The sequence below is a fragment of the Agelaius phoeniceus genome, chromosome 6 (assembly GCF_051311805.1).
Source record: "Agelaius phoeniceus isolate bAgePho1 chromosome 6, bAgePho1.hap1, whole genome shotgun sequence".
Taxonomy (NCBI): domain Eukaryota; kingdom Metazoa; phylum Chordata; class Aves; order Passeriformes; family Icteridae; genus Agelaius; species Agelaius phoeniceus.
In genome coordinates this window covers 44,893,673-44,904,998 of record NC_135270.1, presented here as the reverse complement: position 1 = coordinate 44,904,998, position 11,326 = coordinate 44,893,673, and the positions used below count along the sequence as shown (strand labels likewise).

The following is an 11,326-nucleotide window of genomic DNA, read 5'->3' as shown; positions in this document are numbered from 1 at the left end:
CTGAGCTACTTAGGGAAATTTAATTTCCAAGACCTGGGCAGCCTGCCTACCTTTTCACACACTTAATAAAGTCAGACAGAAAGAATTACAGACTTAAAAGGGGAAAGGGAAAAAAAAAATGCTTATGGAAAAAGTAACATAAGGTTGTTATTCTAAAGAGGGTTCACATTTGTTTTCAATATGAAAGTTGAATATAGCATGGAAAATTGAAATAGGTTTTTTTCAGGGCTGGACACAAAAAAATTAATAGAAAGTGTGATTCAGGATTGTAGGGAATACCTGGCATACAGCAATATAAATATGAATTATTTCTAAGCAATTAGTTCTCTCTACTTGGTTCAATTTTCTTGGGGTAAAATAATTGTATTTGCATTGTTTATCCATTTACCTTTTTTTTTTAATTAATTATAGGTGGAGGTTTTTTCATCCCCATATAAGAGGTAATGTCACTTCTATTTTATAAACTCCCTGGTTTTAAATGTTATCCAGAGTGCTGAAGTAATCAGTAATGACAGGAGATAAATGAAATATATGACTTTTTTAGCTTAGAAAAAAAAGAACTCTGTGAAATGAGTCTTACAAAGAATTTGGAATTTTATTTATTTCCATTTAGATTTGTATGAGTAAGGTACAATAGCACACAGATTTAACTATATGACAGATAGATGCATCTCTCTCAGAAATCATATGACAACTTTCACTTGTTCAATATTTAACATATAATTACTTTTGCTTTCTCCTGTACTTCTTGCCCTCTCTGGTGTACTGCACACTAAAATGGTTAATCCGTTACTCATTAGCTGGATGCTGCATCCCTGAAATTTGCAAACTCTCACCTGTCCTCAAGATTTGGCATTTTGTTCTCAAGAATTCCTTGGAAATACTTCCATTATTTTCAATACCCGTGGTGAATAATATAAGCAATGTCTAAGTCTCAAATGACATAACTGACAAATTAGACATAAAGATTAGGATTCTTTTAGCAATCCTTAAGGCTACATATCAACCCAGATATCCTGTGTCCAAGGAAGCCAACACCAAATATCACAGAACAAGTAGAAACAGACTATTTAGCTGTATGTCACAGATTAAAAATTAGCTTTTAACATCTTGTTTTCTTTTATTCTCAAAAAGACTGGTTCTACTTAAATTCAGCTTCACACAATTTTCTAGTGATGTAAATTTGGGCTTTTTTGGATGTTCTTGATATTGAGTATGAAGAAGATACATTCAGTTCTACCAAAAGGACAGGTTTTCAGCACAGAGGGAATTGCTCCTGTTGCTACTGGAAACTCCTATATTCTTCAGTTCTTGCTTAAAAGACATTCATATCTGGACCTATGGTAGAGAAAACAAGTTTTATGATACACATAGACACATATATATATACACACATATATATATACATACATGCATACATGCATATATATAAACTTGTCATGAAATATCGAAGGTGACACATCAAAACACTGTCACTGAACTGAGGCACTGAAGATAAGCATTTCAGAACTCTTACCAATTTTCAAAATTGTTTGTAAAGGTGAGAACTGTTTGGAAAGGCTGGTCCTCTACATTCTTGGTCATTTGGCTACTTCTGGAACTTAAAACCAATAGAATAAAGGTCTAAGGGGAGAGAAAATAAACAGTATTTCTGATTAAATATTCTTTCAGCAAGATCATTAGCTTGTTCACTTTTTTCAACCTTTATTTTTTTATCTGCCAGAAAAACCCACTACCAAATATTCTGGAATGGGTTGCTGGGGAGGTGGTAGAGTCACCATCCCTGGATGTGTTTAAGAAAAGATTGGATGTGGCACTCAGTGCCATGGTTTAGTTGAGGTGCTAGGGCATGGGTTGGACTCAATGATCTTAAAGGTCTCTTCTAACCTAATCATTCTGTGTGTGAAACAAACCTTTTTTCTTCAAATGTTAACTTTCTTCCCCTTAAGCCATTACACTGAAATGACATCATGAAGCTAGAAATAAAAACCCATAGTAAGTCTTCATTAAAAGGTAAAATTTAAAGTACTCAATACCATCAATAATAATGAAGGAAAGTCCTGATCATTTTATATTTAAGCCTGTCAGAGCAAGATTTCTCTCTATCACAAAGTAGAACTGGAAATATGCTTGTAAAAGCATTAGCAAAATCATGAGAGATTAGTAAGCCACTTTTACTAAATATTTTAAATTTATTCTATTTTTCTGTTTCTGAATTAGCTAATAGCATACCACAAATATATTTCCTACTTAAACATTTTTGATATTCAATTATGAGTGTAACAGTTTGTCTGCAAGCAATTTATGTAATCGCTTTTGAAATTATGCTTTTTTTAAAAATATTTGCATTTGTCTATCTACTGTCTGGATTTCTCTGTCCATTTCTCATCTGAATAAGTATACATATATATATATATATATATATATATATATATATATATATATATATATATATATATATTTGTTATCTTTAGTCCTCTATGTATTGTTTTTGCCAGGATGATAGTCACCATTTCTCCCACTCTTTAATCAGGCACAGGTTGTTTTAATATTTCAGCCATATAATATGCTGGAGAACTAACCCAAACTCACAGATTTAATAACATTTACACCTCTCTCTACATATATAAAAGAATCAGAGAGAGTTTATTCTTGTTGAAAAATTTTTGAAAAAACACTTGCTTAGAGACAAATATGAATTACTAGCAGAAATGTGTCTCTTATCATGTACATATGATCAGGATGACACCACTTCAGGGATCTTTGCAGCATGGTCTATTACGATGCATAGAAATAATTATCCAAGTAGGCATTGTCCTGTGATAGGAACATGAAGAACTTCTTTAGAGCTTGTAATGAACAGCAGTATTGAGTTTATTGCTACCAACCTGCTCTATCTTAGCAGCGTATATATAACTTGTTTGACTTTTCATAGGCGTGAATTCCTTGTTAGTCAAGTTGGCAGAATTTATCTCTAAATCAGTGGTGGTCAATGAGAAATAAAACTGAATCTTGTGACATTAGGGTAAATGGTAACTTTTTCTTTATATGTAGTAGACACAGGACCATATTAATCATATTTTGTCTGAGCATAATTTTGTTCACATTCACAAGAGCTTAAAATTATGAGATATATTCTTTTCTTTAAGTAGACAATTCTTAAAACAAAACAAAAATAACATTTATGTCATCTCTTTCGGACTGAATTTGAACTTCAATCAGGTATTTCCTGATAGACATGTCTATTTTTCTCTTTCAAGAGGAAAGTTGGCTGGAAACTCTGGGACAATGACAGGTCCTTGAGAGTAAGCCAGTGAGTTATGGTGACAAGAACCATTCTTAAGTGCTTTAATAGCAGATCATCCAAGGGGGAAAAAGATTAGGGCAGTAATCTCTAGAGGGTACTTCAATTCACATCTGGCCAACTCGATGCAAGTAAAGGTAGGTTATCATTGTTCAGAAGGCTGGCCAAACCCTCTCCAAACAATTGAGGTACTATTAATGGGACTGATGGTATGAGTCAGAAATCATCTGCTCTTTGAAGAGGTGAAACCTTTACTACTTTTTGTGTTGTTTTTTTTTATCTTTTCTTCTTTAAGTAATTTTAAAAGTGGATGACATACTTCTTGCACTGATATTGCAGTGGGAGAAGGCAGCTGAAAAAAGTTGCAAAAAGATTGCAAAGCTGCAGTTTGAAACATAATCTCAAACATTTAGACACTTAAATAAATAAAATATCCAGCTGTATGTCAGCAGCTTAAAGCCTTGGCAGAAGAATAATGAAATGGTCAGCTGAGGGGATGTGTGGGTATTAGTTACATAAATCTTTGTATTGCATCCCTCCCTACATCTGGCTAAATCTGAATCCTCCTCCTTTATTTCACTTCTACAATGCTATTTAGCATGGATTTTGGTCAATGTGCACAAGACACAAAGAGCCATTGCACCAAGAGTGGGATTAAGCAAACAGAAAAGATTTCCCTTATTGCTTAGTATGATTGTTGCAAACTGTTTTCTAAACATATTGAAGAAGGATGCAGTAGTAACATCTTGTTCTGATGGCATATTGACTATGCAAATTAGGCTTTCCTAAAAATTATAGCTCTTTCTAAACATCAGTCCCACCTACCAGAGCTGACATTAATATGATACATTTAGATTACAACATTGACAGCTCAATAAATTTGCCTCCAAACTATGCACAGAACAGAACTCACCCATGACTGCAGTGCAGATATAATGCCTACAATCACAGTATCAGAAGTACAAGTGCTACTGACTGATCTGCCAAAGAACTGATTGGTAGCTGTCTGTGGTGACAGCCTGTCACATTTGGTCTAAGAAGTCACTACACATGGACTAGTCACAACCGAGTTAAACATAATTGGTTGGTTACACATATAAACTATAAAATAAAATGTCAAAATAAATCAAAGCCCGCTAAAGTTATGTGTTTCACTGTGGTTTTGTTCAGTATCTGTGACACAGATCTCTACAAACAATTAAAGGAAACTCCAGGAAGCCTGTGCACTGATCCCTTAAGCAAAGCAGTTTCAGGAAACAGAATTTAGCACAAAAATTTTCCTATGAGTCTCTGCCCCTTCAAAGGATGCCACCAGTGGATGCATGCCAAGTTGTTAGTGAAACTGGAGTGTAGGAGACAGTGTACACTGGAAACCTGTGAATTATTGTCTGCCAATCTGGTTCTGGTTGGGCTTTTGTCCAGAAAGGATATCTGGTTTGATTCCCTCTATCAGAACACAATAGACTAGAAAATAGTTTATGGAAAGTCAGCGTAATTTGGTGTTTCAACTTAAAATTCACAGCTGTTCAGCTCTTATGCATAAACAGAAAATCCTACGAGTGTGTAAAAACTTTGCACCAGAGTTTTCAGGAGTATGTTAGCTTATTTCTTCAGTGGATGACAATATAGAATGTCTCTGGAAGACAGAGGTGGTCTAGGTGGTGCTTTCCAAATACATCTTCCATTTTCAGTTAAAAACTTAAAATCAAAACACTTTGGTAAACCCTGTTCTCTTCTCTAAATCAAGAAATTTGAGCTGGCATTGCTTTTTTAGCTGAAAATTTGGGAGTTTTGAATATTTGGTTCCAAAGATTCTCTTTGAACTGGATAAAATATATCCTGTAGAAAATATTAACATTTCTCAGAACAGGGAAAGAAAGCTGATTATAACCTCAGTTTCATACACTGAAATAGTTCTGGCAGTTAATTTCAAACACCAGAAGGACTTTAGCTCTCTAATGAAACTATATTTATTCTTGTGGATTCTGTAAACTGGACTGGGTTGCTAAGAAGGCTGTTGAGATGCAGAGTAATCTTTAAGCACAGATTCTTAAATATGTTGTAAAATAAAATTGTTACATATTAAAGCTATATGTTAGGAATTTAGAATATACCCTGTTAGGAAGAAAAGAAAAAAGTGACTGTGGGGATTTTTCCCATACTTTTTACTTTTGGGACAAAGATACTTCCAATATACCACAATCATCATCTTCACCTCTGACCTTCAAGATGTAATTCAGCAGCTCATACAGCAGCTCTAAACCCATAGCTCTGACAGCAGAGGCACTGAGCTGTGAGTAACTGCATTTAGAGCTGTTCTCAGCCTCCCTGCATGCTGCTGGGCTATAGACTAGCAAAGCATTTTTCCATACATTTCCCTCTTCCTGCTAGTCCTATTTACTCTGCTAGGTTCTAGCTGTGTCTGCAGTTATTTAAAGGCCACTCCTAAGATACCAGTACACACAGCAAGATTTTCCCTGGAAAAAGCTTAAAGTGCTGCAGAAATTCCATCTTTAGGCAGGCCTGAATCCAATGTCCCTGTGACTGGCAGCACCCTACAGGGGTCAAAAGTATGCTGATCTTCCCTAGAGATCAAAGTCTTAAAGTATATTTGTAAGAAAATGAGAATATTTTTGACAGATAAATCTGTGGAAATGCAATCCTACTAGTCCAGACAGCCATGGTATGGGGATTCTGTCCAAGCCACCATTTCATAGATGTGCATTAGAGGTTTGTGCTCTGTATCCTATATAGTAGCTATGAAATGCAGCTCCTGCTTTGAACTTAGACAAAAGTAACATTGATAATGTGTAGCACATGTTAACTCCTACATCCAATATATTTTTTCTGGACTGGAGTGTGGGACTATTATCTTTCTCCCCTTCACATCTTTTTCTGAAATCCCTTGTTGCAGCATTCATAGGAAATCAGTTACTTAGTGGGTATTTAAAAAATAATTACTGTATGGGGCAATATTCAAGTTAAATAAGAGCTATATTTCTGTAAATACACCCCCTTCTGAAAGAAACAAAAGTGTTAAATAATGAACTAGAAAATGACAACTATTTTTGAAAACATATTTTCTATATTACTCCCTTGTGAAGTCTTTTTTTTAATGAATAAATGACCAAAATAAATATATTTTTGTCTGTATGTGTATACACATATACATTTTTATATATCTGTCTGTCAAAGTTCTCATACATATTCCTTGCTGTGTTACAGATGCTATAAAACCCCACCTCTCCCTGAAGAGAGAATTGAATGCATAGCAAGTGTGTAGAGAATGGCAGTGTTTTATGGAACCTGGCAAATGTAGGTGTAATAACAATAGATGTGCCAACATCCATATGTCAACATCCAAAGTTTTTTGGCCAGACATTAAATCTTTTATAAGCTGGAGATAGTTATTACTCTTTAAAAAGACCCCTCAGAGAACTATGAACAGATGTATTGTATTTATACATGTTTATTTACTTTGAGTTATAGATATGAATGGCATTATTTATAAATTAATCAATAGTAAAAAGAAGATATATTAAATACTGCAAAGGAGACAGAAAAGACAGAGAAAATATCTCTCACATGAAATTATCTTCCTATGAAATAAAATACAGCTGTTTGAATTCACATCATAGCTCCACTCCCTCTTCCACAATAGTCTGAAGAGCCAGTGACATCATTGTCTTATTACAGGCACTGATTCTGGGCTGATGTTTGTCATCCTGTCAACAGCAAGTGTGACCATTTGTGTGGCAAGGACATGTTAGGACACCTGGGACACATTTGTATATACAGCCTTTTCCTGCCGGCTGCCTGCCGGCTGCCTACACTTAATCCCACCCACATTCCACTCTAAGGACCACAGTGGGAGAAGGACAAGAGAAAGAGGAAGGACATGGGGGTGGTGATAAGAGGGAAAAGTGTTGATAGGAGATTACAATGACTGGAATGTATAAATTGGATGTGGGGGACAGGAGAAACTGAGTTAAGATATGATGTATGGGACAATCCTGATTTTATCAATGATTGTCCATGTTATTTTATATTTTAATAATAAAAATATTATAAAATATTATCTGTTCTTTATCTCTATGTTTCTGTGTCTTTGTATATACGTACATGTATGTGTATACATTTACAAAGAGCAGAAAAGAGATTAAATTGTTTCCAGAATGGGCCATGTATAAATGTACTTGTAACAATATGAATTGTATTCAAATGCTTGGGGAAAGTAAGGATAGTAACCACATTCCTTGTTTTTAATAATTTGTACATATGCACTGTACATTTCTCTCCCTGTTTATATGGAAAAGCTGCAACATAATATTTGACTTTCAGTTTTCAAGAACTGTCAGAAGGTTAGACTGACCTCTTTTTAAAAACATCTCCAGCAGTGCTCCCTTAAAACCACACAGTGCAATATCAGCTTCAGGATTCATGATACAAGTTCAACATTACTGATTCTTTCAGATTCATAGTCTTCCTATAAGTTGCTCAGTTCAAAGTGACCCTTTACCTGTGAATTCTAGTACAACTAATGCTGTGTGTTAGAGTCGGATATCACAAATCTGTCTATGTCAATCTACCCTGATAGTAAAGAGGACAGAAAAGGAAACACAGGCCTTGCATAAGAGTGTGACAAGATTTGGAATAAATAATGTATTGATGTTTAGAAATGGAGAACATTAGAGCAAAATGTGCAGTAATTCTTTTATTTATGAATAAGCCACTCATGTAAAATCTACACCCTGTGGAGTAACTGTAGGTGCCTAATTGACTGCCTGTAAGCAAACCATTACAGCTCTATTACTCCATCAACTGCAGGGAGGACACAGTGGGGAAAAAAAACAACTTCTAAGTAAAGTTTTCACACCCCTGCCTTGTGGTGAACTCCTCAGCTGGTTTTCACATTCTAAATCCAGAGCATGTTTCTTCTCACAAACTCCCTATCTATGTAGTGCTGGTATACACAGCATGCTCTGCTACGGCAATTGTGCCAGATAATTAGAAACAAATTTAGCCCTGGTGCAAGCATGAACACAGTTTCCAACAAAACCACTGCCTTTTATAAGAAAAATGTCACAGTGATAAAGAAGTTCTGTGACACATATAAAAGTGTGAATGTGTCATCATACAGCATCAACAGATCTCCAGCTCCTCTTGTTTATCTTTTTCTCTCTCTAGACATAACCTAAGAGTGATGACTGCAACAGAAGGTGGAAAAATCTAAAAAGAAATAGGGTGGGAGTGATTAACTATAGTATTTAAAGGTATATTTTTCTTGGCAATGAATATTTGTAGACAAAAAATCATATACATACTAACTTTTTTTAGAATTATGGGAACAAGACCAAAGCTAAAATTCTCTTAGAAGAGTCACTCTACTCCTTGACATCAAAATTTAGACTGCTTCCTTCAGTTTTCCTCAGCTTAGCTACAGTTTCCTATCTTCAAGCTACAGAAATGGATATATGTAGTATAAGAGAAAACAAAATATGGTTCACTCCCATCTTCTAATCTTATGGATATCTAAAAATATCTCTAAACAAGACTCAATATAAATTTTGCTGATAGTCTCTGCAGGAAGTGCAGTTCCCTGTATGGAATGTCCCCCTGTGACCCAAGCAGTATTCCAGAGACCCAAAAGATCACAGTGGAGATGCTCAGGAAATGCAGTGACAGTTGGCTTTTCTGAAAACTTTTTGAAACTTCCTTCTACTGTTTTAATAAGATATACCAAGAAAAAGGCCAGTTGGAACTCAAAAATGCAAAAATAAAAGTGGGTATGAATATGTATTTATTCACATGCATATAAATTTCTCTCTATATATAATTTTTTAACAGTTAAAAACTGTCTTTAAAACTCCAGGAAAATTTAGGACTGGCTTCACTTCAAGATTGAGTGAAGCGAGTCCTAAATTTTAGTTTAAACAAGTTCTTGTTTCATCAAAAGGAGTCCATCTACACCACAATCTCTGTAGATTAATTATTGTCCACAAGCTACAAATTTGACCAGACATCAATAGAGGCATGAAAAAGAACCTCACCAAAAATGGGGTCAGAGTTGAATCTTGTCTTCATTATGTGTCTAAACCAAGGAACAAGGAGAACAGATCTGACAGTGATGAGACCTTTATTTTCTTCATGTATCTGCATAGTTAGTATTAAATACCATTGTGATGGAGGCAGAGAATCACAACTACTGCTTCTGGCAACTCATTTAACAGGGATAACTCAATTGCTTGCAATCACATAGTCTTGCCCTTTTTGTCTCAACATCTGCTGTATTCTGTCTGCTGGACACCAGGGACCTGAGAGGATTGAGGTCTTTGAGATCTGCACACAGGAGGGTTCTGCATGACAAAACACTCAAGGCACTCTAATTGCACTTAATGAAATTGCATGTCTTCAGCTTAGTCTTAAGAAGTGTGTAAAGAAAAAATAAAATAAGAAAAGGGAATAAGAAAAAAAGTCTGAGATTTTATGTGTTGAATGAGGGAGTTCAGTTTTTTGGGAAACAATTATACTGAGGCAGTGGAGAGAATAAGTTGTTTCTTTTGCTGGTTTACAAGTTCATCTGGATCTTTTTTACTACCTCACTATCCATCTATTTAACCTTTAAGGATTTACTCTTTTACTTACAGCATTTTAAAAAGTTATGAAGATATTGATTAGAACCTCTGTAAAACCCTTCTTAAGCTATGGGGAAAGACAGACATATTTCTATCCTTTTTCCATACATTCTTTTGTCTCTTAAGGGCTTTCTTCTTGTCAATATATTTTTGTGAAATAGAAAAATAGAATTATACCATTTATCCATTTAAACAGTGACAAACAGTAAGAGAATGATGTACAACATCTGAAAGAAAAACAAGCAACAACAAAACAAGCCACAAACAAAACAAAGAAGCAAACAAGAAACTCTGTGAGTTGTAGAGAAACATCTCAAAATTGAATAGCCAGAACTTTTGGAGCTCAGTTAAAAAATTATGAGGTTTTTTTCTTAAATTTTCTGTATATCTTGCTATTTGGGGTAAAATCTAAGCTTATTTAAAACTTTTATCATGTTCCAGAGAAAAAATCTTTTTCTTAAATCAGACTTTTTATTGCTTCTCTGCTACGCCACATTGTTACACAATGCTAGTTAGATGCTCAAAAAGAAAAATTACCAAAACTCTTGTGCAGAGACAACATCCAAACAATTCAAGGTAAAATCCAAAACAGCACTTAAGCACCTACCACACACTCAAACAGTAATTTAAACATATCCAGAAGGGAGATCTAAAGAACTCTATGTACTCACATGTCTAAGGCATCTAAGTTTTCTAACTTGGTGTGTCTCTGCACACATCAAAATATGTCACCTTCTCAGCTGAATGAAGTGCACATCCTCCACACCTAGTCCATCTGGGATGCAAAGCAGTGTGTCGTGCTCAGTTTGCCAAGTGGCCCGGCTCCGTAGGTGTGCTCCGAGCTCACTTCATGCACAGTGACAGCAGCAGTGGCAGCACATTGCAGAGCTCACACAGCCACTTCCATTCAAAAATAGGTCAGGAGAAGGCGGAAAGTACTTGCATAGCAAGACTGTTATGCAAAACCCCTTTAGTAATATCACCTCCTCCTCCTCCTCCTCCATCTCCTCGCTGGCTATCTTCTGAAAGAGAAGCGGGAGAGAGCTGTCTGCTGACACCTCATATGACTTACATCTAGAACCATAGGCAAAGCATTTGCAAATCCTAGCTCCACAGAACCTAATTTGGAATATGGATAAGTGCCTAAATTCAGGAGAAACAAAATTTTAGATGCTTCCCTCCCTGACATTTTCAAATGTGTAGATTAGACATCCACCATCAAATGTATTGGCTGATATGAACTATGCTTGAGGATTGTACTGGAAAGTTTAGATGTTCCATGTTGCACTATGAATTTCACTCCTCAGGCTTGCATCTAATTTTGAGGCACTGAGTCGGTGAGCAGTCCTCCAGTACTTTTCTTAAGATTTGAACCCTCGACCACATT

The 11,326-nt window shown here is 35.5% G+C and overlaps 1 long non-coding RNA gene across 1 annotated transcript; it reads right to left on the bottom strand.

The window, feature by feature from the left end:
- Positions 1–570: 570 nt before the first annotated feature.
- Positions 571–10,951, bottom strand: LOC143694233 (uncharacterized). Its single transcript, XR_013182582.1, has 3 exons — positions 10,611–10,951; positions 1,517–1,623; positions 571–1,338 (listed from the first exon to the last, which is right to left on the bottom strand). It is a non-coding gene; the product is annotated as an uncharacterized LOC143694233 (long non-coding RNA).
- Between the last annotated feature and the right edge of the window lie 375 nt (positions 10,952–11,326).